The sequence below is a fragment of the Phyllobates terribilis genome, unplaced genomic scaffold (genome assembly GCF_046119375.1).
Source record: "Phyllobates terribilis strain yellow unplaced genomic scaffold, ASM4611937v1 Scaffold_2__4_contigs__length_985480577, whole genome shotgun sequence".
In the NCBI taxonomy this organism is placed as follows: Eukaryota; Metazoa; Chordata; class Amphibia; order Anura; family Dendrobatidae; genus Phyllobates; species Phyllobates terribilis.
In genome coordinates this window covers 586,891,109-586,918,238 of record NW_027362762.1, presented here as the reverse complement: position 1 = coordinate 586,918,238, position 27,130 = coordinate 586,891,109, and positions in this window count along the sequence as shown.

The following is a 27,130-nucleotide window of genomic DNA, read 5'->3' as shown; positions in this document are numbered from 1 at the left end:
GGGTAGAATATATATCCCACGGGGGTAAAATTGAAAAAAGCTGAAAAAAATTTTTTTTTGGACTTAGTCATTTTTCCTGCGTTTATCAGACTTTCAGATAGGGGAAATGTCAGTGAGCATTCTGATTTCAGTTCCAGAGCGATTCGCCCAATGAGTCCTTTGATATTTAGTCGTTTTCAGCCAATTTTCTGGATTTTTGAAAATTTCACTTTTTTGTGAAAATATCCACTAAATGAGGGAATAATATGTGTGAGGGTACCCCAGGAGAGTTCCAAATGTGTGTGGGTAGAATATATATCTAACGGGGGTAAAATTGAAAAAAGTTGAAAAATTTTTTTTTTTGGACTTAGTCATTTTTCCTGCGTTTGTCAGACTTTCAGATTGGGGAAATGTCAGTGAGCATTCCGATTTCAGTTCCAGAGCGATTCGCCCAATGAGTCCTTGATTTTTAGTCGTTTTCAGTCAATTTTCTGGATTTTTGGAAATTTCACTTTTTTGTGAAAATATCCACTAAATGAGGGAATAATATGTGTGAGGGTACCCCAGGAGAGTTCCAAATGTGTGTGGATATATATCCCACGGGGGTATAATTGAAAAAAGTTGGAAAAAAATTTTTTTTGGACTTAGTAATTTTTCCTGCGTTTATCAGACTTTCAGATAGGGGAAATGTCAGTGAGCATTCTGATTTCAGTTCCAGAGCGATTCGCCCAATGAGTCCTTTGATATTTAGTCGTTTTCAGCCAATTTTCTGGATTTTTGAAAATTTCACTTTTTTGTGAAAATATCCACTAAATGAGGGAATAATATGTGTGAGGGTACCCCAGGAGAGTTCCAAATGTGTGTGGGTAGAATATATATCTAACGGGGGTAAAATTGAAAAAAGTTGAAAAATTTTTTTTTTTGGACTTAGTCATTTTTCCTGCGTTTGTCAGACTTTCAGATTGGGGAAATGTCAGTGAGCATTCCGATTTCAGTTCCAGAGCGATTCGCCCAATGAGTCCTTGATTTTTAGTCGTTTTCAGTCAATTTTCTGGATTTTTGGAAATTTCACTTTTTTGTGAAAATATCCACTAAATGAGGGAATAATATGTGTGAGGGTACCCCAGGAGAGTTCCAAATGTGTGTGGATATATATCCCACGGGGGTATAATTGAAAAAAGTTGGAAAAAAATTTTTTTTGGACTTAGTAATTTTTCCGGCGTTTATCAGACTTTCAGATTGGGGAATTGTCAGTGATCGTTCCGATTTCAGTTCCAGAGCGATTCGCCCAATGAGATCTTGATATTTAGTCGTTTTCAGACAATTTTCTGGATTTTTGAAAATTTCACTTTTTTGTGAAAATATCCACTAAATGAGGGAATAATATGTGTGAGGGTACCCCAGGAGAGTTCCAAATGTGTGTGGGTAGAATATATATCCCACGGGGGTAAAATTGAAAAAAGCTGAAAAAAAATTTTTTTTGGACTTAGTCATTTTTTCTGCCATTTGTCAGACTTTCAGATAGGGGAAATGTCAGTGAGCATTCCGATTTCAGTTCCAGAGCGATTCGCCCAATGAGTCCTTGATATTTAGTCGTTTTCAGCCAATTTTCTGGATTTTTGAAAATGTCACTTTTTTGTGAAAATATCCACTAAATGAGGGAATAATATGTGTGAGGGTACCCCAGGAGAGTTCCAAATGTGTGTGGGTAGAATATATATCCCACGGGGGTAAAATTGAAAAAAGTTGAAAAATTTTTTTTTTTGGACTTAGTCATTTTTTTGGCGTTTGTCAGACTTTCAGATTGGGGAAATGTCAGTGAGCGTTCCGATTTCAGTTCCAGAGCGATTCACCCAATGAGTCCTTGATATTTAGTCGTTTTCAGCCAATTTTCTGGATTTTTGAAAATTTCACTTTTTTGTGAAAATATCCACTAAATGAGGGAATAATATGTGTGAGGGTACCCCAGGAGAGTTCCAAATGTGTGTGGGTAGAATATATATCTAACGGGGGTAAAATTGAAAAAAGTTAAAAAATTATTTTTTTTGGACTTAGTCATTTTTCCTGCGTTTATCAGACTTTCAGATAGGGGAAATGTGAGTGAGCATTCCGATTTCAGTTCCAGAGCGATTCGCCCAATGAGTCCTTGCTATTTAGACGTTTTCAGCCAATTTTCTGGATTTTTGAAAATTTCACTTTTTTGTGAAAATATCCACTAAATGAGGTAATAATATGTGTGAGGTTACCCCAGGAGAGTTCCAAATGTGTGTGGATATATATCCCATGGGGGTAAAATTGAAAAAAGTTGGAAAAATTTTTTTTTTGGTCTTAGTAATTTTTCCGGCGTTTATCAGACTTTCAGATTGGGGAATTGTCAGTGATCGTTCCGATTTCAGTTCCAGAGCGATTCGCCCAATGAGTCCTTGATATTTAGTCGTTTTCAGCCAATTTTCTGAATTTTTGGAAATTTCACTTTTTTGTGAAAATATCCACTAAATGAGGGAATAATATGTGTGAGGGAACCCCAGGAGAGTTCCAAATGTGTGTGGGTAGAATATATATCCCACGGGGGTAAAATTGAAAAAAGTTGAAAAAATTTTTTTTTTGGACTTAGTCATTTTTTGCGGCGTTTGTCAGACTTTCAGATTGGGGAAATGTCAGTGAGCGTTCCGATTTCAGTTCCAGAGCAATTTGCCCAATGAGTCCTTGATATTTAGTCGTTTTCAGCCAATTTTCTGGATTTTTGGAAATTTCACTTTTTTGTGAAAATATCCACTAAATGAGGGAATAATATGTGTGAGGGTACCCCAGGAGAGTTCCAAATGTGTGTGGATAGAATATATATCCCACGGGGGTAAAATTGAAAAAAGCTGCAAAAAATTTTTTTTTAGACTTAGTCATTTTTCCTGCGTTTATCAGACTTTCAGATAGGGGAAATGTGAGTGAGCATTCCGATTTCAGTTCCAGAGCGATTCGCCCAATGAGTCCTTGCTATTTAGACGTTTTCAGCCAATTTTCTGGATTTTTGAAAATTTCACTTTTTTGTGAAAATATCCACTAAATGAGGTAATAATATGTGTGAGGTTACCCCAGGAGAGTTCCAAATGTGTGTGGGTAGAATATATATCCCATGGGGGTAAAATTGAAAAAAGTTGAAAAATTTTTTTTTTTGGACTTAGTCATTTTTTTGGCGTTTGTCAGACTTTCAGATTGGGGAAATGTCAGTGAGCGTTCCGATTTCAGTTCCAGAGCGATTCACCCAATGAGTCCTTGATATTTAGTCGTTTTCAGCCAATTTTCTGGATTTTTGAAAATTTCACTTTTTTGTGAAAATATCCACTAAATGAGGGAATAATATGTGTGAGGGTACCCCAGGAGAGTTCCAAATGTGTGTGGGTAGAATATATATCTAAAGGGGGTAAAATTGAAAAAAGTTGAAAAATTATTTTTTTTGGACTTAGTCATTTTTCCTGCGTTTATCAGACTTTCAGATAGGGGAAATGTGAGTGAGCATTCCGATTTCAGTTCCAGAGCGATTCGCCCAATGAGTCCTTGCTATTTAGACGTTTTCAGCCAATTTTCTGGATTTTTGAAAATTTCACTTTTTTGTGAAAATATCCACTAAATGAGGTAATAATATGTGTGAGGTTACCCCAGGAGAGTTCCAAATGTGTGTGGATATATATCCCACGGGGGTAAAATTGAAAAAAGTTGGAAAAATTTTTTTTTTGGACTTAGTAATTTTTCCGGCGTTTATCAGACTTTCAGATTGGGGAATTGTCAGTGATCGTTCCGATTTCAGTTCCAGAGCGATTCGCCCAATGAGTCCTTGATATTTAGTCGTTTTCAGCCAATTTTCTGGATTTTTGGAAATTTCACTTTTTTGTGAAAATATCCACTAAATGAGGGAATAATATGTGTGAGGGAACCCCAGGAGAGTTCCAAATGTGTGTGGGTAGAATATATATCCCACGGGGGTAAAATTGAAAAAAGTTGAAAAAATTTTTTTTTTGGACTTAGTCATTTTTCCGGCGTTTGTCAGACTTTCAGATTGGGGAAATGTCAGTGAGCGTTCCGATTTCAGTTCCAGAGCAATTTGCCCAATGAGTCCTTGATATTTAGTCGTTTTCAGCCAATTTTCTGGATTTTTGAAAATTTCACTTTTTTGTGAAAATATCCACTAAATGAGGGAATAATATGTGTGAGGGTACCCCAGGAGAGTTCCAAATGTGTGTGGGTAGAATATATATCCCACGGGGGTAAAATTGAAAAAAGCTGCAAAAAATTTTTTTTTGGACTTAGTCATTTTTCCTGCGTTTATCAGACTTTCAGATAGGGGAAATGTCAGTGAGCATTCCGATTTCAGTTCCAGAGCGATTCGCCCAATGAGTCCTTGATATTTAGTCATTTTCAGCCAATTTTCTGGATTTTTGAAAATTTCACTTTTTTGTGAAAATATCCACTAAATGATGGAATAATATGTGTGAGGGTACCCCAGGAGAGTTCCAAATGTATGTGGGTAGAATATATATCCCACGGGGTTAAAATTGAAAAAAGTTAAAAAAAAAAATTTTTTGGACTTCGTCTTTTTTCCGGCATTTGACAGACTTTCAGATTGGGGAATTGTCAGTGATCATTCCGATTTCAGTTCCAGAGCGATTCGCCCAATGAGATCTTGATATTTAGTCGTTTTCAGCCAATTTTCTGGATTTTTGAAAATTTCACTTTTTTGTGAAGATATCCACTAAATGAGGGAATAATATGTGTGAGGGAACCCCAGGAGAGTTCCAAATGTGTGTGGGTAGAATATATATCCCATGGGGGTAAAATTGAAAAAAGTTGAAAAATTTTTTTTTTTGGACTTAGTCATTTTTTTGGCGTTTGTCAGACTTTCAGATTGGGGAAATGTCAGTGAGCGTTCCGATTTCAGTTCCAGAGCGATTCGCTCAATGAGATCTTGATATTTAGTCGTTTTCAGCCAATTTTCTGGATTTTTGAAAATTTCACTTTTTTGTGAAAATATCCTCTAAATGAGGTAATAATATGTGTGAGGGTACCCCAGGAGAGTTCCAAATGTGTGTGGGTAGAATATATATCCAACGGGGGTAAAATTGAAAAAAGTTGAAAACATTTTTTTTTTGGACTTAGTCATTTTTCCGGCGTTTATCAGACTTTCAGATAGGGTAAATGTCAGTGAGCATTCCGATTTCAGTTCCAGAGCGATTCGCCCAATGAGTCCTTGATATTTAGTCTTTTTCAGCCAATTTTCAGGATTTTTGAAGATTTCACTTTTTTTGTGAAAATATCCACTAAATGAGGGAATAATATGTGTGAGGGTACCCCAGGAGAGTTCCAAATGTGTGTGGGTAGAATATATATCCCACGGGGGTAAAATTGAAAAAAGTTGGAAAAAAAATTTTTTTTTTGACTTAGTCATTTTTCCGGCGTTTATCAGACTTTCAGTTTGGGGAAATGTCAGTGAGCGTTCCGATTTCAGTTCCAGAGCGATTCGCCCAATGAGATCTTGATATTTAGTCGTTTTCAGCCAATTTTCTGGATTTTTGAAAATTTCACTTTTTTGTGAAAATATCCACTAAATGAGGTAATAATATGTGTGAGGGTACCCCAGGAGAGTTCCAAATGTGTGTGGGTAGAATATATATCCCACGGGGGTAAAATAGAAAAAAGTTTAAAAAATTTTTCTTTGGACTTAGTCATTTTTCCGGCGTTTATCAGACTTTCAGATAGGGGAAATGTCAGTGAGCGTTCCGATTTCAGTTCCAGAGCGATTTGCCCAATGAGTCCTTGATATTTACTCCTTTTCAGCCAATTTTCTGGATTTTTGAAAATTTCACTTTTTTGTGAAAATATCCACTAAATGAGGGAATAATATGTGTGAGGGTACCCCAGGAGAGTTCCAAATGTGTGTGGGTAGAATCTATATCCCACGGGGGTAAAATAGAAAAAAGTTTAAAAAAATTTTTCTTTGGACTTAGTCATTTTTCCGGCGTTTATCAGACTTTCAGATAGGGGAAATGTCAGTGAGCGTTCCGATTTCAGTTCCAGAGCGATTTGCCCAATGAGTCCTTGATATTTACTCCTTTTCAGCCAATTTTCTGGATTTTTGAAAATTTCACTTTTTTGTGAAAATATCCACTAAATGAGGGAATAATATGTGTGAGGGTACCCCAGGAGAGTTCCAAATGTGTGTGGGTAGAATATATATCTAACGGAGGTAAAATTGAAAAAAGTTGAAAACGTTTTTTTTTTGGACTTAGTCATTTTTCCTGCGTTTATCAGACTTTCAGATAGGGGAAATGTCAGTGAGCGTTCCGATTTCAGTTCCAGAGCGATTCGCCCAATGTGTCCTTGATATTTAGTCTTTTTCAGCCAATTTTCTGGATTTTTGAAATTTTCACTTTTTTGTGAAAATATCCACTAAATGAGGGAATAATATGTGTAAGGGTACCCCAGGAGAGTTCCAAATGTGTGTGGGTAGAATATATATTTCACGGGGGTAAAATTGAAAAAAGTTGGAAAAAATTTTTTTTTTTGACTTAGTCATTTTTCCGGCGTTTATCAGACTTTCAGTTTGGGGAAATGTCAGTGAGCGTTCCGATTTCAGTTCCAGAGCGATTCGCCCAATGAGATCTTGATATTTAGTCGTTTTCAGCCAATTTTCTGGATTTTTGAAAATTTCACTTTTTTGTGAAAATATCCACTAAATGAGGGAATAATATGTGTGAGGGTACCCCAGGAGAGTTCCAAATGTGTGTGGGTAGAATATATATCTAACGGAGGTAAAATTGAAAAAAGTTGAAAACGTTTTTTTTTTGGACTTAGTCATTTTTCCGGCGTTTATCAGACTTTCAGATAGGGGAAATGTCAGTGAGCGTTTCGATTTCAGTTCCAGAGCGATTCGCCCTATGAGTCCAAGATATTTAGTCGTTTTCAGCCATTTTTCGGGATTTTTGAAAATTTCACTTTTTTGTGAAAATATCCACTAAATGAGGTAACAATATGTGTGAGGGTACCGCAGGAGAGTTCCAAATGTGTGTGAGTAGAATATATATCCCACGGGGGTAAAATTGAAAAAAGCTGCAAAAAATTTTTTTTTGGACTTAGTCATTTTTCCTGCGTTTATCAGACTTTCAGATAGGGGAAATGTCAGTGAGCATTCCGATTTCAGTTCCAGAGCGATTCGCCCAATGAGTCCTTGATATTTAGTCATTTTCAGCCAATTTTCTGGATTTTTGAAAATTTCACTTTTTTGTGAAAATATCCACTAAATGATGGAATAATATGTGTGAGGGTACCCCAGGAGAGTTCCAAATGTATGTGGGTAGAATATATATCCCACGGGGTTAAAATTGAAAAAAGTTAAAAAAAAAAATTTTTTGGACTTCGTCTTTTTTCCGGCATTTGACAGACTTTCAGATTGGGGAATTGTCAGTGATCATTCCGATTTCAGTTCCAGAGCGATTCGCCCAATGAGATCTTGATATTTAGTCGTTTTCAGCCAATTTTCTGGATTTTTGAAAATTTCACTTTTTTGTGAAGATATCCACTAAATGAGGGAATAATATGTGTGAGGGAACCCCAGGAGAGTTCCAAATGTGTGTGGGTAGAATATATATCCCATGGGGGTAAAATTGAAAAAAGTTGAAAAATTTTTTTTTTTGGACTTAGTCATTTTTTTGGCGTTTGTCAGACTTTCAGATTGGGGAAATGTCAGTGAGCGTTCCGATTTCAGTTCCAGAGCGATTCGCTCAATGAGATCTTGATATTTAGTCGTTTTCAGCCAATTTTCTGGATTTTTGAAAATTTCACTTTTTTGTGAAAATATCCTCTAAATGAGGTAATAATATGTGTGAGGGTACCCCAGGAGAGTTCCAAATGTGTGTGGGTAGAATATATATCCAACGGGGGTAAAATTGAAAAAAGTTGAAAACATTTTTTTTTTGGACTTAGTCATTTTTCCGGCGTTTATCAGACTTTCAGATAGGGTAAATGTCAGTGAGCATTCCGATTTCAGTTCCAGAGCGATTCGCCCAATGAGTCCTTGATATTTAGTCTTTTTCAGCCAATTTTCAGGATTTTTGAAGATTTCACTTTTTTTGTGAAAATATCCACTAAATGAGGGAATAATATGTGTGAGGGTACCCCAGGAGAGTTCCAAATGTGTGTGGGTAGAATATATATCCCACGGGGGTAAAATTGAAAAAAGTTGGAAAAAAAATTTTTTTTTTGACTTAGTCATTTTTCCGGCGTTTATCAGACTTTCAGTTTGGGGAAATGTCAGTGAGCGTTCCGATTTCAGTTCCAGAGCGATTCGCCCAATGAGATCTTGATATTTAGTCGTTTTCAGCCAATTTTCTGGATTTTTGAAAATTTCACTTTTTTGTGAAAATATCCACTAAATGAGGTAATAATATGTGTGAGGGTACCCCAGGAGAGTTCCAAATGTGTGTGGGTAGAATATATATCCCACGGGGGTAAAATAGAAAAAAGTTTAAAAAATTTTTCTTTGGACTTAGTCATTTTTCCGGCGTTTATCAGACTTTCAGATAGGGGAAATGTCAGTGAGCGTTCCGATTTCAGTTCCAGAGCGATTTGCCCAATGAGTCCTTGATATTTACTCCTTTTCAGCCAATTTTCTGGATTTTTGAAAATTTCACTTTTTTGTGAAAATATCCACTAAATGAGGGAATAATATGTGTGAGGGTACCCCAGGAGAGTTCCAAATGTGTGTGGGTAGAATCTATATCCCACGGGGGTAAAATAGAAAAAAGTTTAAAAAAATTTTTCTTTGGACTTAGTCATTTTTCCGGCGTTTATCAGACTTTCAGATAGGGGAAATGTCAGTGAGCGTTCCGATTTCAGTTCCAGAGCGATTTGCCCAATGAGTCCTTGATATTTACTCCTTTTCAGCCAATTTTCTGGATTTTTGAAAATTTCACTTTTTTGTGAAAATATCCACTAAATGAGGGAATAATATGTGTGAGGGTACCCCAGGAGAGTTCCAAATGTGTGTGGGTAGAATATATATCTAACGGAGGTAAAATTGAAAAAAGTTGAAAACGTTTTTTTTTTGGACTTAGTCATTTTTCCTGCGTTTATCAGACTTTCAGATAGGGGAAATGTCAGTGAGCGTTCCGATTTCAGTTCCAGAGCGATTCGCCCAATGTGTCCTTGATATTTAGTCTTTTTCAGCCAATTTTCTGGATTTTTGAAATTTTCACTTTTTTGTGAAAATATCCACTAAATGAGGGAATAATATGTGTAAGGGTACCCCAGGAGAGTTCCAAATGTGTGTGGGTAGAATATATATTTCACGGGGGTAAAATTGAAAAAAGTTGGAAAAAATTTTTTTTTTTGACTTAGTCATTTTTCCGGCGTTTATCAGACTTTCAGTTTGGGGAAATGTCAGTGAGCGTTCCGATTTCAGTTCCAGAGCGATTCGCCCAATGAGATCTTGATATTTAGTCGTTTTCAGCCAATTTTCTGGATTTTTGAAAATTTCACTTTTTTGTGAAAATATCCACTAAATGAGGGAATAATATGTGTGAGGGTACCCCAGGAGAGTTCCAAATGTGTGTGGGTAGAATATATATCTAACGGAGGTAAAATTGAAAAAAGTTGAAAACGTTTTTTTTTTGGACTTAGTCATTTTTCCGGCGTTTATCAGACTTTCAGATAGGGGAAATGTCAGTGAGCGTTTCGATTTCAGTTCCAGAGCGATTCGCCCTATGAGTCCAAGATATTTAGTCGTTTTCAGCCATTTTTCGGGATTTTTGAAAATTTCACTTTTTTGTGAAAATATCCACTAAATGAGGTAACAATATGTGTGAGGGTCCCGCAGGAGAGTTCCAAATGTGTGTGAGTAGAATATATATCCCACGGGGGTAAAATTGAAAAAAGTTGAAAAAAAATTTTTTTTCGACTTAGTCATTTTTCCGGCGTTTATCAGACTTTCAGTTTGGGGAAATGTCAGTGAGCATTCCGATTTCAGTTCCAGAGCGATTCGCCCAATGAGATCTTGATATTTAGTCGTTTTCAGCCAATTTTCTGGATTTTTGAAAATTTCACTTTTTTGTGAAAATATCCACTAAATGAGGTAATAATATGTGTGAGGGTACCCCAGGAGAGTTCCAAATGTGTGTGGGTAGAATATATATCTAACGGAGGTAAAATTGAAAAAAGTTGAAAACGTTTTTTTTTTGGACTTAGTCATTTTTCCTGCGTTTATCAGACTTTCAGATAGGGGAAATGTCAGTGAGCGTTCCGATTTCAGTTCCAGAGCGATTCGCCCAATGTGTCCTTGATATTTAGTCTTTTTCAGCCAATTTTCTGGATTTTTGAAATTTTCACTTTTTTGTGAAAATATCCACTAAATGAGGGAATAATATGTGTAAGGGTACCCCAGGAGAGTTCCAAATGTGTGTGGGTAGAATATATATTTCACGGGGGTAAAATTGAAAAAAGTTGGAAAAAATTTTTTTTTTTGACTTAGTCATTTTTCCGGCGTTTATCAGACTTTCAGTTTGGGGAAATGTCAGTGAGCGTTCCGATTTCAGTTCCAGAGCGATTCGCCCAATGAGATCTTGATATTTAGTCGTTTTCAGCCAATTTTCTGGATTTTTGAAAATTTCACTTTTTTGTGAAAATATCCACTAAATGAGGGAATAATATGTGTGAGGGTACCCCAGGAGAGTTCCAAATGTGTGTGGGTAGAATATATATCTAACGGAGGTAAAATTGAAAAAAGTTGAAAACGTTTTTTTTTTGGACTTAGTCATTTTTCCGGCGTTTATCAGACTTTCAGATAGGGGAAATGTCAGTGAGCGTTTCGATTTCAGTTCCAGAGCGATTCGCCCTATGAGTCCAAGATATTTAGTCGTTTTCAGCCATTTTTCGGGATTTTTGAAAATTTCACTTTTTTGTGAAAATATCCACTAAATGAGGTAACAATATGTGTGAGGGTACCGCAGGAGAGTTCCAAATGTGTGTGAGTAGAATATATATCCCACGGGGGTAAAATTGAAAAAAGCTGCAAAAAATTATTTTTTGGACTTAGTCATTTTTCCTGCGTTTATCAGACTTTCAGATAGGGGAAATGTCAGTGAGCATTCCGATTTCAGTTCCAGAGCGATTCGCCCAATGAGTCCTTGATATTTAGTCATTTTCAGCCAATTTTCTGGATTTTTGAAAATTTCACTTTTTTGTGAAAATATCCACTAAATGATGGAATAATATGTGTGAGGGTACCCCAGGAGAGTTCCAAATGTATGTGGGTAGAATATATATCCCACGGGGTTAAAATTGAAAAAAGTTAAAAAAAAAAATTTTTTGGACTTCGTCTTTTTTCCGGCATTTGACAGACTTTCAGATTGGGGAATTGTCAGTGATCATTCCGATTTCAGTTCCAGAGCGATTCGCCCAATGAGATCTTGATATTTAGTCGTTTTCAGCCAATTTTCTGGATTTTTGAAAATTTCACTTTTTTGTGAAGATATCCACTAAATGAGGGAATAATATGTGTGAGGGAACCCCAGGAGAGTTCCAAATGTGTGTGGGTAGAATATATATCCCATGGGGGTAAAATTGAAAAAAGTTGAAAAATTTTTTTTTTTGGACTTAGTCATTTTTTTGGCGTTTGTCAGACTTTCAGATTGGGGAAATGTCAGTGAGCGTTCCGATTTCAGTTCCAGAGCGATTCGCTCAATGAGATCTTGATATTTAGTCGTTTTCAGCCAATTTTCTGGATTTTTGAAAATTTCACTTTTTTGTGAAAATATCCTCTAAATGAGGTAATAATATGTGTGAGGGTACCCCAGGAGAGTTCCAAATGTGTGTGGGTAGAATATATATCCAACGGGGGTAAAATTGAAAAAAGTTGAAAACATTTTTTTTTTGGACTTAGTCATTTTTCCGGCGTTTATCAGACTTTCAGATAGGGTAAATGTCAGTGAGCATTCCGATTTCAGTTCCAGAGCGATTCGCCCAATGAGTCCTTGATATTTAGTCTTTTTCAGCCAATTTTCAGGATTTTTGAAGATTTCACTTTTTTTGTGAAAATATCCACTAAATGAGGGAATAATATGTGTGAGGGTACCCCAGGAGAGTTCCAAATGTGTGTGGGTAGAATATATATCCCACGGGGGTAAAATTGAAAAAAGTTGGAAAAAAAATTTTTTTTTTGACTTAGTCATTTTTCCGGCGTTTATCAGACTTTCAGTTTGGGGAAATGTCAGTGAGCGTTCCGATTTCAGTTCCAGAGCGATTCGCCCAATGAGATCTTGATATTTAGTCGTTTTCAGCCAATTTTCTGGATTTTTGAAAATTTCACTTTTTTGTGAAAATATCCACTAAATGAGGTAATAATATGTGTGACGGTACCCCAGGAGAGTTCCAAATGTGTGTGGGTAGAATATATATCCCACGGGGGTAAAATAGAAAAAAGTTTAAAAAATTTTTCTTTGGACTTAGTCATTTTTCCGGCGTTTATCAGACTTTCAGATAGGGGAAATGTCAGTGAGCGTTCCGATTTCAGTTCCAGAGCGATTTGCCCAATGAGTCCTTGATATTTACTCCTTTTCAGCCAATTTTCTGGATTTTTGAAAATTTCACTTTTTTGTGAAAATATCCACTAAATGAGGGAATAATATGTGTGAGGGTACCCCAGGAGAGTTCCAAATGTGTGTGGGTAGAATCTATATCCCACGGGGGTAAAATAGAAAAAAGTTTAAAAAAATTTTTCTTTGGACTTAGTCATTTTTCCGGCGTTTATCAGACTTTCAGATAGGGGAAATGTCAGTGAGCGTTCCGATTTCAGTTCCAGAGCGATTTGCCCAATGAGTCCTTGATATTTACTCCTTTTCAGCCAATTTTCTGGATTTTTGAAAATTTCACTTTTTTGTGAAAATATCCACTAAATGAGGGAATAATATGTGTGAGGGTACCCCAGGAGAGTTCCAAATGTGTGTGGGTAGAATATATATCTAACGGAGGTAAAATTGAAAAAAGTTGAAAACGTTTTTTTTTTGGACTTAGTCATTTTTCCTGCGTTTATCAGACTTTCAGATAGGGGAAATGTCAGTGAGCGTTCCGATTTCAGTTCCAGAGCGATTCGCCCAATGTGTCCTTGATATTTAGTCTTTTTCAGCCAATTTTCTGGATTTTTGAAATTTTCACTTTTTTGTGAAAATATCCACTAAATGAGGGAATAATATGTGTAAGGGTACCCCAGGAGAGTTCCAAATGTGTGTGGGTAGAATATATATTTCACGGGGGTAAAATTGAAAAAAGTTGGAAAAAATTTTTTTTTTTGACTTAGTCATTTTTCCGGCGTTTATCAGACTTTCAGTTTGGGGAAATGTCAGTGAGCGTTCCGATTTCAGTTCCAGAGCGATTCGCCCAATGAGATCTTGATATTTAGTCGTTTTCAGCCAATTTTCTGGATTTTTGAAAATTTCACTTTTTTGTGAAAATATCCACTAAATGAGGGAATAATATGTGTGAGGGTACCCCAGGAGAGTTCCAAATGTGTGTGGGTAGAATATATATCTAACGGAGGTAAAATTGAAAAAAGTTGAAAACGTTTTTTTTTTGGACTTAGTCATTTTTCCGGCGTTTATCAGACTTTCAGATAGGGGAAATGTCAGTGAGCGTTTCGATTTCAGTTCCAGAGCGATTCGCCCTATGAGTCCAAGATATTTAGTCGTTTTCAGCCATTTTTCGGGATTTTTGAAAATTTCACTTTTTTGTGAAAATATCCACTAAATGAGGTAACAATATGTGTGAGGGTCCCGCAGGAGAGTTCCAAATGTGTGTGAGTAGAATATATATCCCACGGGGGTAAAATTGAAAAAAGTTGAAAAAAAATTTTTTTTGGACTTAGTCATTTTTCCGGCGTTTATCAGACTTTCAGTTTGGGGAAATGTCAGTGAGCATTCCGATTTCAGTTCCAGAGCGATTCGCCCAATGAGATCTTGATATTTAGTCGTTTTCAGCCAATTTTCTGGATTTTTGAAAATTTCACTTTTTTGTGAAAATATCCTCTAAATGAGGTAATAATATGTGTGAGGGTACCCGAGGAGAATTCCAAATGTGTGTGGGTAGAATATATATCCAACGGGGGTAAAATTGAAAAAAGTTGAAAACATTTTTTTTTTGGACTTAGTCATTTTTCCGGCGTTTATCAGACTTTCAGATAGGGTAAATGTCAGTGAGCATTCCGATTTCAGTTCCAGAGCGATTCGCCCAATGAGTCCTTGATATTTAGTCTTTTTCAGCAAATTTTCAGGATTTTTGAAGATTTCACTTTTTTTGTGAAAATATCCACTAAATGAGGGAATAATATTTGTGAGGGTACCCCAGGAGAGTTCCAAATGTGTGTGGGTAGAATCTATATAGCACGGGGGTAAAATAGAAAAAAGTTTAAAAAAATTTTTCTTTGGACTTAGTCATTTTTCCGGCGTTTATCAGACTTTCAGATAGGGGAAATGTCAGTGAGCGTTCCGATTTCAGTTCCAGAGCGATTTGCCCAATGAGTCCTTGATATTTACTCCTTTTCAGCCAATTTTCTGGATTTTTGAAAATTTCACTTTTTTGTGAAAATATCCACTAAATGAGGGAATAATATGTGTGAGGGTACCCCAGGAGAGTTCCAAATGTGTGTGGGTAGAATATATATCTAACGGAGGTAAAATTGAAAAAAGTTGAAAACGTTTTTTTTTTGGACTTAGTCATTTTTCCTGCGTTTATCAGACTTTCAGATAGGGCAAATGTCAGTGAGCGTTCCGATTTCAGTTCCAGAGCGATTCGCTCAATGAGATCTTGATATTTAGTCGTTTTCAGCCAATTTTCTGGATTTTTGAAAATTTCACTTTTTTGTGAAAATATCCACTAAATGATGGAATAATATGTGTGAGGGTACCCCAGGAGAGTTCCAAATGTGTGTGGGTAGAATATATATCCCATGGGGGTAAAAATGAAAAAAGTTAAAAAAAAAAATTTTTTGGACTTCGTCTTTTTTCCGGCATTTGACAGACTTTCAGATTGGGGAAATGTCAGTGAGCGTTCCGATTTCAGTTCCAGAGCGATTCACCCAATGAGTCCTTGATATTTAGTCGTTTTCAGCCAATTTTCTGGATTTTTGAAAATTTCACTTTTTTGTAAAAATATCCACTAAATGAGGGAATAATATGTGTGAGGGTACCCCAGGAGAGTTCCAAATGTGTGTGGGTAGAATATATATCTAACGGGGGTAAAATTGAAAAAAGTTGAAAAATTTTTTTTTTTGGACTTAGTCATTTTTCCTGCGTTTATCAGACTTTCAGATAGGGGAAATGTCAGTGAGCATTCTGATTTCAGTTCCAGAGCGATTTGCCCAATGAGTCCTTGCTATTTAGACGTTTTCAGCCAATTTTCTGGATTTTTGAAAATTTCACTTTTTTGTGAAAATATCCTCTAAATGAGGGAATAATATGTGTGAGGGTACCCCAGGAGAGTTCCAAATGTGTGTGGGTAGAATATATATCCCACGGGGGTAAAATTGAAAAAAGCTGAAAAAAAATTTTTTTTGGACTTAGTCATTTTTCCTGCGTTTATCAGACTTTCAGATAGGGGAAATGTCAGTGAGCATTCCGATGTCAGTTCCAGAGCGATTCGCCCAATGAGTCCTTGCTATTTAGACGTTTTCAGCCAATTTTCTGGATTTTTGAAAATTTCACTTTTTTGTGAAAATATCCACTAAATGAGGTAATAATATGTGTGAGGGTACCCCAGGAGAGTTCCAAATGTGTTTGGGTAGAATATATATCCGACGGGGGTAAAATTGAAAAAAGTTTAACATTTTTTATTTTTGACTTAGTCATTTTTCCGGCGTTTATCAGACTTTCAGTTTGGGGAAATGTCAGTGAGCGTTCCGATTTCAGTTCCAGAGCGATTCGCCCAATGAGATCTTTATATTTAGTCGTTTTCAGCCAATTTTCTGGATTTTTGAAAATTTCACTTTTTTGTGAAAATATCCACTAAATGAGGTAATAATATGTGTGAGGGTACCCCAGGAGAGTTCCAAATGTGTGTGGGTAGAATATATATCCCACGGGGGTAAAATAGAAAAAAGTTTAAAAAATTTTTCTTTGGACTTAGTCATTTTTCCGGCGTTTATCAGACTTTCAGATAGGGAAAATGTCAGTGAGCGTTCCGATTTCAGTTCCAGAGCGATTTGCCCAATGAGTCCTTGATATTTACTCCTTTTCAGCCAATTTTCTGGATTTTTGAAAATTTCACTTTTTTGTGAAAATATCCACTAAATGAGGGAATAATATGTGTGAGGGTACCCCAGGAGAGTTCCAAATGTGTGTGGGTAGAATATATATCCCACGGGGGTAAAATTGAAAAAAGTTAAAAAAAATTTTTTTTTGGACTTAGTCTTTTTTCCGGCATTTGTCAGACTTTCAGATTGGGGAATTGTCAGTGATCGTTCCGATTACAGTTCCAGAGCGATTCGCCCTGAGTCCTTGATATTTAGTCGTTTTCAGCCAATTTTCGGGATTTTTGAAAATTTCACTTTTTTGTGAAAATATCCTCTAAATGAGGTAATAATATGTGTGAGGGTACCCCAGGAGAGTTCCAAATGTGTGTGGGTAGAATATATATCCAACGGGGGTAAAATTGAAAAAAGTTGAAAACATTTTTTTTTTGGACTTAGTCATTTTTCCGGCGTTTATCAGACTTTCAGATAGGGTAAATGTCAGTGAGCATTCCGATTTCAGTTCCAGAGCGATTCGCCCAATGAGTCCTTGATATTTAGTCTTTTTCAGCCAATTTTCAGGATTTTTGAAGATTTCACTTTTTTTGTGAAAATATCCACTAAATGAGGGAATAATATGTGTGAGGGTACCCCAGGAGAGTTCCAAATGTGTGTGGGTAGAATATATATCCCACGGGGGTAAAATTGAAAAAAGTTAAAAAAAAATTTTTTTTGGACTTAGTCTTTTTTCCGGCATTTGTCAGACTTTCAGATTGGGGAATTGTCAGTGATCGTTCCGATTACAGTTCCAGAGCGATTCGCCCTGAGTCCTTGATATTTAGTCGTTTTCAGCCAATTTTCGGGATTTTTGAAAATTTCACTTTTTTGTGAAAATATCCACAAAATGAGGTAATAATATGTGTGAGGGTACCCCAGGAGAGTTCCAAATGTGTGTGGGTAGAATATATATCCCACGGGGGTAAAATTGAAAAAAGTTGGAAAAAAAATTTTTTTTTTGACTTAGTCATTTTTCCGGCGTTTATCAGACTTTCAGTTTGGGGAAATGTCAGTGAGCGTTCCGATTTCAGTTCCAGAGCAATTCGCCCAATGAGATCTTGATATTTAGTCGTTTTCAGCCAATTTTCTGGATTTTTGAAAATTTCACTTTTTTGTGAAAATATCCACTAAATGAGGTAATAATATGTGTGAGGGTACCCCAGGAGAGTTCCAAATGTGTGTGGGTAGAATATATATCCCACGGGGGTAAAATAGAAAAAAGTTTAAAAAATTTTTCTTTGGACTTAGTCATTTTTCCGGCGTTTATCAGACTTTCAGATAGGGAAAATGTCAGTGAGCGTTCCGATTTCAGTTCCAGAGCGATTTGCCCAATGAGTCCTTGATATTTACTCCTTTTCAGCCAATTTTCTGGATTTTTGAAAATTTCACTTTTTTGTGAAAATATCCACTAAATGAGGGAATAATATGTGTGAGGGTACCCCAGGAGAGTTCCAAATGTGTGTGGGTAGAATATATATTTCACGGGGGTAAAATTGAAAAAAGTTGGAAAAAAATTTTTTTTTTGACTTAGTCATTTTTCCGGCGTTTATCAGACTTTCAGTTTGGGGAAATGTCAGTGAGCGTTCCGATTTCAGTTCCAGAGCGATTCGCCCAATGAGATCTTGATATTTAGTCGTTTTCAGCCAATTTTCTGGATTTTTGAAAATTTCACTTTTTTGTGAAAATATCCACTAAATGAGGTAATAATATGTGTGAGGGTACCCCAGGAGAGTTCCAAATGTGTGTGGGTAGAATCTATATCCCACGGGGGTAAAATAGAAAAAAGTTTAAAAAAATTTTTCTTTGGACTTAGTCATTTTTCCGGCGTTTATCAGACTTTCAGATAGGGGAAATGTCAGTGAGCGTTCCGATTTCAGTTCCAGAGCGATTTGCCCAATGAGTCCTTGATATTTACTCCTTTTCAGCCAATTTTCTGGATTTTTGAAAATTTCACTTTTTTGTGAAAATATCCACTAAATGAGGGAATAATATGTGTGAGGGTACCCCAGGAGAGTTCCAAATGTGTGTGGGTAGAATATATATCTAACGGAGGTAAAATTGAAAAAAGTTGAAAACGTTTTTTTTTTGGACTTAGTCATTTTTCCGGCGTTTATCAGACTTTCAGATAGGGGAAATGTCAGTGAGCGTTCTGATTTCAGTTCCAGAGCGATTCGCTCAATGAGATCTTGATATTTAGTCGATTTCAGCCAATTTTCTGGATTTTTGAAAATTTCACTTTTTTGTGAAAATATCCACTAAATGAGGTAATAATATGTGTGAGGGTACCCCGGGAGAGTTCCAAATGTGTGTGGGTAGAATATATATCCCACGGGGGTAAAATAGAAAAAAGTTTAAAAAAATTTTTTTTTGGACTTAGTCATTTTTCCGGCGTTTATCAGACTTTCAGATAGGGGAAATGTCAGTGAGCGTTTCGATTTCAGTTCCAGAGCGATTCGCCCTATGAGTCCAAGATATTTAGTCGTTTTCAGCCATTTTTCGGGATTTTTGAAAATTTCACTTTTTTGTGAAAATATCCACTAAATGAGGTAACAATATGTGTGAGGGTACCGCAGGAGAGTTCCAAATGTGTGTGAGTAGAATATATATCCCACGGGGGTAAAATTGAAAAAAGTTGAAAAAAATTTTTTTTTGGACTTAGTCATTTTTCCGGCGTTTATCAGACTTTCAGTTTGGGTAAATGTCAGTGAGCATTCCGATTTCAGTTCCAGAGCGATTCGCCCAATGAGATCTTGATATTTAGTCGTTTTCAGCCAATTTTCTGGATTTTTGAAAATTTCACTTTTTTGTGAAAATATCCTCTAAATGAGGGAATAATATGTGTGAGGGTACCCCAGGAGAGTTCCAAATGTGTGTGGGTAGAATATATATCCCACGGGAGTAAAATAGAAAAAAGTTTAAAAAAATTTTTTTTTGGACTTAGTCATTTTTCCGGCGTTTATCAGACTTTCAGATAGGGGAAATGTCAGTGAGCGTTCCGATTTCAGTTCCAGAGCGATTCGCCCAATGAGTCCTTGATATTTAGTCTTTTTCAGCCAATTTTCTGGATTTTTGAAAATTTCACTTTTTTGTGAAAATATCCACTAAATGAGGGAATAATATGTGTAAGGGTACCCCAGGAGAGTTCCAAATGTGTGTGGGTAGAATATATATCCCACGGGGGTAAAATTGAAAAAAGTTGAAAAATTTTTTTTTTTGGACTTCGTCATTTTTTCTGCGTTTATCAGACTTTCAGATAGGGGAAATGTCAGTGAGCATTCCAATTTCAGTTCCAGAGCGATTCGCCCAATGAGTCCTTGCTATTTAGATGTTTTCAGCCAATTTTCTGGATTTTTGAAAATTTCACTTTTTTGTGAAAATATCCACTAAATGAGGTAATAATATGTGTGAGGGTACCCCAGGAGAGTTCCAAATGTGTGTGGGTAGAATATATATTTCACGGGGGTAAAATAGAAAAAAGTTTAAAAAAATTTTTTTTTGGACTTAGTCATTTTTCCGGCGTTTATCAGACTTTCAGATAGGGGAAATGTCAGTGAGCGTTCCGATTTCAGTTCCAGAGCGATTCGCCCAATGTGTCCTTGATATTTAGTCTTTTTCAGCCAATTTTCTGGATTTTTGAAAATTTCACTTTTTTGTGAAAATATCCACTAAATGAGGGAATAATATGTGTAAGGGTACCCCAGGAGAGTTCCAAATGTGTGTGGGTAGAATATATATTTCACGGGGGTAAAATTGAAAAAAGTTGGAAAAAATTTTTTTTTTTGACTTAGTCATTTTTCCGGCGTTTATCAGACTTTCAGTTTGGGGAAATGTCAGTGAGCGTTCCGATTTCAGTTCCAGAGCGATTCGCCCAATGAGATCTTGATATTTAGTCTTTTTCAGCCAATTTTCTGGATTTTTGAAAATTTCACTTTTTTGTGAAAATATCCACTAAATGAGGGAATAATATGTGTGAGGGTACCCCAGGAGAGTTCCAAATGTGTGTGGGTAGAATATATATCTAACGGAGGTAAAATTGAAAAAAGTTGAAAACGTTTTTTTTTTGGACTTAGTCATTTTTCCGGCGTTTATCAGACTTTCAGATAGGGGAAATGTCAGTGAATGTTTCGATTTCAGTTCCAGAGCGATTCGCCCTATGAGTCCAAGATATTTAGTCGTTTTCAGCCATTTTTCGGGATTTTTGAAAATTTCACTTTTTTGTGAAAATATCCACTAAATGAGGTAACAATATGTGTGAGGGTACCGCAGGAGAGTTCCAAATGTGTGTGAGTAGAATATATATCCCACGGGGGTAAAATTGAAAAAAGTTGAAAAAAAATTTTTTTTGGACTTAGTCATTTTTCCGGCGTTTATCAGACTTTCAGTTTGGGGAAATGTCAGTGAGCATTCCGATTTCAGTTCCAGAGCGATTCGCCCAATGAGATCTTGATATTTAGTCATTTTCAGCCAATTTTCTGGATTTTTGAAAATTTCACTTTTTTGTGAAAATATCCTCTAAATGAGGTAATAATATGTGTGAGGGTACCCGAGGAGAATTCCAAATGTGTGTGGGTAGAATATATATCCAACGGGGGTAAAATTGAAAAAAGTTGAAAACATTTTTTTTTTGGACTTAGTCATTTTTCCGGCGTTTATCAGACTTTCAGATAGGGTAAATGTCAGTGAGCATTCCGATTTCAGTTCCAGAGCGATTCGCCCAATGAGTCCTTGATATTTAGTCTTTTTCAGCAAATTTTCAGGATTTTTGAAGATTTCACTTTTTTTGTGAAAATATCCACTAAATGAGGGAATAATATTTGTGAGGGTACCCCAGGAGAGTTCCAAATGTGTGTGGGTAGAATCTATATAGCACGGGGGTAAAATAGAAAAAAGTTTAAAAAAATTTTTCTTTGGACTTAGTCATTTTTCCGGCGTTTATCAGACTTTCAGTTTGGGGAAATGTCAGTGAGCATTCCGATTTCAGTTCCAGAGCGATTCGCCCAATGAGATCTTGATATTTAGTCGTTTTCAGCCAATTTTCTGGATTTTTGAAAATTTCACTTTTTTGTGAAAATATCCTCTAAATGAGGTAATAATATGTGTGAGGGTACCCGAGGAGAATTCCAAATGTGTGTGGGTAGAATATATATCCAACGGGGGTAAAATTGAAAAAAGTTGAAGACATTTTTTTTTTGGACTTAGTCATTTTTCCGGCGTTTATCAGACTTTCAGATAGGGTAAATGTCAGTGAGCATTCCGATTTCAGTTCCAGAGCGATTCGCCCAATGAGTCCTTGATATTTAGTCTTTTTCAGCAAATTTTCAGGATTTTTGAAGATTTCACTTTTTTTTGTGAAAATATCCACTAAATGAGGGAATAATATTTGTGAGGGTACCCCAGGAGAGTTCCAAATGTGTGTGGGTAGAATCTATATAGCACGGGGGTAAAATAGAAAAAAGTTTAAAAAAATTTTTCTTTGGACTTAGTCATTTTTCCGGCGTTTATCAGACTTTCAGATAGGGGAAATGTCAGTGAGCGTTCCGATTTCAGTTCCAGAGTGATTTGCCCAATGAGTCCTTGATATTTACTCCTTTTCAGCCAATTTTCTGGATTTTTGAAAATTTCACTTTTTTGTGAAAATATCCACTAAATGAGGGAATAATATGTGTGAGGGTACCCCAGGAGAGTTCCAAATGTGTGTGGGTAGAATATATATCTAACGGAGGTAAAATTGAAAAAAGTTGAAAACATTTTTTTTTTGGACTTAGTCATTTTTCCTGCGTTTATCAGACTTTCAGATAGGGCAAATGTCAGTGAGCGTTCCGATTTCAGTTCCAGAGCGATTCGCTCAATGAGATCTTGATATTTAGTCGTTTTCAGCCAATTTTCTGGATTTTTGAAAATTTCACTTTTTTGTGAAAATATCCACTAAATGAGGTAATAATATGTGTGAGGGTACCCCGGGAGAGTTCCAAATGTGTGTGGGTAGAATATATATCCCACGGGGGTAAAATAGAAAAAAGTTTAAAAAAATTTTTTTTTGGACTTAGTCATTTTTCCGGCGTTTATCAGACTTTCAGATAGGGGAAATGTCAGTGAGCGTTTCGATTTCAGTTCCAGAGCGATTCGCCCTATGAGTCCAAGATATTTAGTCGTTTTCAGCCATTTTTCGGGATTTTTGAAAATTTCACTTTTTTGTGAAAATATCCACTAAATGAGGTAACAATATGTGTGAGGGTACCGCAGGAGAGTTCCAAATGTGTGTGAGTAGAATATATATCCCACGGGGGTAAAATTGAAAAAAGTTGAAAAAAATTTTTTTTTGGACTTAGTCATTTTTCCGGCGTTTATCAGACTTTCAGTTTGGGGAAATGTCAGTGAGCATTCCGTTTTCAGTTCCAGAGCGATTCGCCCAATGAGATCTTGATATTTAGTCGTTTTCAGCCAATTTTCTGGATTTTTGAAAATTTCACTTTTTTGTGAAAATATCCACTAAATGAGGGAATAATATGTGTAAGGGTACCCCAGGAGAGTTCCAAATGTGTGTGGGTAGAATATATATCCCACGGGGGTAAAATTGAAAAAAGTTGAAAAATTTTTTTTTTTGGACTTAGTCATTTTTCCTGCGTTTATCAGACTTTCAGATAGGGGAAATGTCAGTGAGCATTCCGATTTCAGTTACAGAGCGATTCGCCCAATGAGTCCTTGCTATTTAGACGTTTTCAGCCAATTTTCTGGATTTTTGAAAATTTCACTTTTTTGTGAAAATATCCACTAAATGAGGTAATAATATGTGTGAGGGTACCCCAGGAGAGTTCCAAATGTGTGTGGGTAGAATATATATCTAACGGAGGTAAAATTGAAAAAAGTTGAAAACGTTTTTTTTTTGGACTTAGTCATTTTTCCTGCGTCTATCAGACTTTCAGATAGGGGAAATGTCAGTGAGCGTTCCGATTTCAGTTCCAGAGCGATTCGCTCAATGAGATCTTGATAATTAGTCGTTTTCAGCCAATTTTCTGGATTTTTGAAAATTTCACTTTTTTGTGAAAATATCCACTAAATGAGGTAATAATATGTGTGAGGGTACCCCGGGAGAGTTCCAAATGTGTGTGGGTAGAATATATTTCCCACGGGGGTAAAATAGAAAAAAGTTTAAAAAAAATTTTTTTTGGACTTAGTCATTTTTCCGGCGTTTATCAGACTTTCAGATAGGGGAAATGTCAGTGAGCGTTTCGATTTCAGTTCCAGAGCGATTCGCCCAATGAGATCTTGATATTTAGTCGTTTTCAGCCAATTTTCTGGATTTTTGAAAATTTCACTTTTTTGTGAAAATATCCCCTAAATGAGGTAATAATATGTGTGAGGGTACCCCAGTAGAGTTCCAAATGTGTGGGTAGAATATATATCCCACGGGGGTAAAATTGAAAAAAGTTAAAAAAAAATTTTTTTTGGACTTAGTCTTTTTTCCGGCATTTGTCAGACTTTCAGATTGGGGAATTGTCAGTGTTCGTTCCGATTACAGTTCCAGAGCGATTCGCCCTATGAGTCCTTGATATTTAGTCGTTTTCAGCCAATTTTCTGGATTTTTGAAAATTTCACTTTTTTGTGAAAATATCCACTAAATGAGGGAATAATATGTGTGAGGGTACCCCAGGAGAGTTCCAAATGTGTGTGGGTAGAATATATATCTAACGGAGGTAAAATTGAAAAAAGTTGAAAACGATTTTTTTTTGGACTTAGTCATTTTTCCTGCGTTTATCAGACTTTCAGAAAGGGGAAATGTCAGTGAGCATTCCGATTTCAGTTCCAGAGCGATTCGCCCAATGAGTCCTTGATATTTAGTCGTTTTCAGCCAATTTTCTGGATTTTTGAAAATTTCACTTTTTTGTGAAAATATCCACTAAATGAGGGAATAATATGTGTAAGGGTACCCCAGGAGAGTTCCAAATGTGTGTGGGTAGAATATATATCTAACGGGGGTAAAATTGAAAAAAGTTGAAAAATTTTTTTTTTTTGGACTTAGTCATTTTTCCTGCGTTTATCAGACTTTCAGATAGGGGAAATGTCAGTGAGCATTCCGATTTCAGTTCCAGAGTGATTCGCCCAATGAGTCCTTGCTATTTAGACGTTTTCAGCCAATTTTCTGGATTTTTGAAAATTTCACTTTTTTGTGAAAATATCCACTAAATGAGGTAATAATATGTGTGAGGGTACCCCAGGAGAGTTCCAAATGTGTGTGGGTAGAATATATATCCCACGGGGGTAAAATTGAAAAAAGTTTAAAAAAATTTTTTTTTGGACTTAGTCATTTTTCCAGCGTTTATCAGACTTTCAGATAGGGGAAATGTCAGTGAGCGTTTCGATTTCAGTTCCAGAGCTATTCGCCCTATGAGTCCTAGATATTTAGTCGTTTTCAGCCATTTTTCGGGATTTTTGAAAATTTCACTTTTTTGTGAAAATATCCACTAAATGAGGTAACAATATGTGTGAGGGTACCGCAGGAGAGTTCCAAATGTGTGTGAGTAGAATATATATCCAACGGGGGTAAAATTGAAAAAAGTTGAAAACATTTTTTTTTTGGACTTAGACATTTTTCCGGCGTTTATCAGACTTTCAGATAGGGTAAATGTCAGTGAGCATTCCGATTTCAGTTCCAGAGCGATTCGCCCAATGAGTCCTTGATATTTAGTCTTTTTCAGCCAATTTTCAGGATTTTTGAAGATTTCACTTTTTTTGTGAAAATATCCACTAAATGAGGGAATAATATGTGTGAGGGTACCCCAGGAGAGTTCCAAATGTGTGTGGGTAGAATATATATCCCACGGGGGTAAAATTGAAAAAAGTTAAAAAAAAATTTTTTTTGGACTTAGTCTTTTTTCCGGCATTTGTCAGACTTTCAGATTGGGGAATTGTCAGTGTTCGTTCCGATTTCAGTTCCAGAGCGATTCGCCCTATGAGTCCTAGATAGTTAGTCGTTTTCAGCCATTTTTCGGGATTTTTGAAAATTTCACTTTTTTGTGAAAATATCCACTAAATGAGGTAACAATATGTGTGAGGGTACCGCAGGAGAGTTCCAAATGTGTGTGAGTAGAATATATATCCCACGTGGGTAAAATTGAAAAAAGTTGAAAAAAATTTTTTTTTGGACTTAGTCATTTTTCCGGCGTTTATCAGACTTTCAGTTTGGGTAAATGTCAGTGAGCATTCCGATTTCAGTTCCAGAGCGATTCGCCCAATGAGTCCTTGATATTTAGTCGTTTTCAGCCAATTTTCTGGATTTTTGAAAATTTCACTTTTTTGTGAAAATATCCACTAAATGAGGTAATAATATGTGTGAGGGTACCCCAGGAGAGTTCCAAATGTGTGTGGGTAGAATATATATCCCACGGGGGTAAAATTGAAAAAAGTTTAAAATTTTTTATTTTTGACTTAGTCTTTTTTCCGGCATTTGTCAGACTTTCAGATTGGGGAATTGTCAGTGTTCGTTCCGATTACAGTTCCAGAGCGATTCGCCCTATGAGTCCTTGATATTTAGTCGTTTTCAGCCAATTTTCTGGATTTTTGAAAATTTCACTTTTTTGTGAAAATATCCACTAAATGAGGTAACAATATTTGTGAGGGTACCGCAGGAGAGTTCCAAATGTGTGTGAGTAGAATATATATCCCACGGGGGTAAAATTGAAAAAAGTTGAAAAAATTTTTTTTTTGGACTTAGTCATTTTTCCGGCGTTTATCAGACTTTCAGTTTTGGGGAAATGTCAGTGAGCATTCCGATTTCAGTTCCAGAGCGATTCGCCCAATGAGATCTTGATATTTAGTCGTTTTCAGCCAATTTTCTGGATTTTTGAAAATTTAACTTTTTTGTGAAAATATCCTCTAAATGAGGTAATAATATGTGTGAGGGTACCCGAGGAGAGTTCCAAATGTGTGTGGGTAGAATATATATCCAACGGGGGTAAAATTGAAAAAAGTTGGAAACATTTTTTTTTTGGACTTAGTCATTTTTCCGGCGTTTATCAGACTTTCAGATAGGTTAAATGTCAGTGAGCATTCCGATTTCAGTTCCAGAGCGATTCGCCCAATGAGTCCTTGATATTTAGTCTTTTTCAGCCAATTTTCAGGATTTTTGAAGATTTCACTTTTTTTGTGAAAATATCCACTAAATGAGGCAATAATATGTGTGAGGGTACCCCAGTAGAGTTCCAAATGTGTGTGGGTAGAATATATATCCCACGGGGGTAAAATTGAAAAAAGTTGGAAAAAAATTTTTTTTTTTAACTTAGTCATTTTTCCGGCGTTTATCAGACTTTCAGTTTGGGTAAATGTCAGTGACCGTTCCGATTTCATTTCCAGAGCGATTCGCCCAATGAGATCTTGATATTTAGTCGTTTTCAGCCAATTTTCTGGATTTTTGAAAATTTCACTTTTTTGTGAAAATATCCACTAAATGAGGGAATAATATGTGTGAGGGTACCCCAGGAGAGTTCCAAATGTGTGTGGGTAGAATATATATCTAACGGGGGTAAAATTGAAAAAAGTTGAAAAATTTTTTTTTTTTGGACTTAGTCATTTTTCCTGCGTTTATCAGACTTTCACATAGGGGAAATGTCAGTGAGCATTCCGATTTCAGTTCCAGAGCGATTCGCCCAATGAGTCCTTGCTATTTAGACGTTTTCAGCCAATTTTCTGGATTTTTGAAAATTTCACTTTTTTGTGAAAATATCCACTAAATGAGGTAATAATATGTGTGAGGGTACCCCAGGAGAGTTCCAAATGTGTGTGGGTAGAATATATATCCCACGGGGGTAAAATTGAAAAAAGTTTAAAATTTTTTATTTT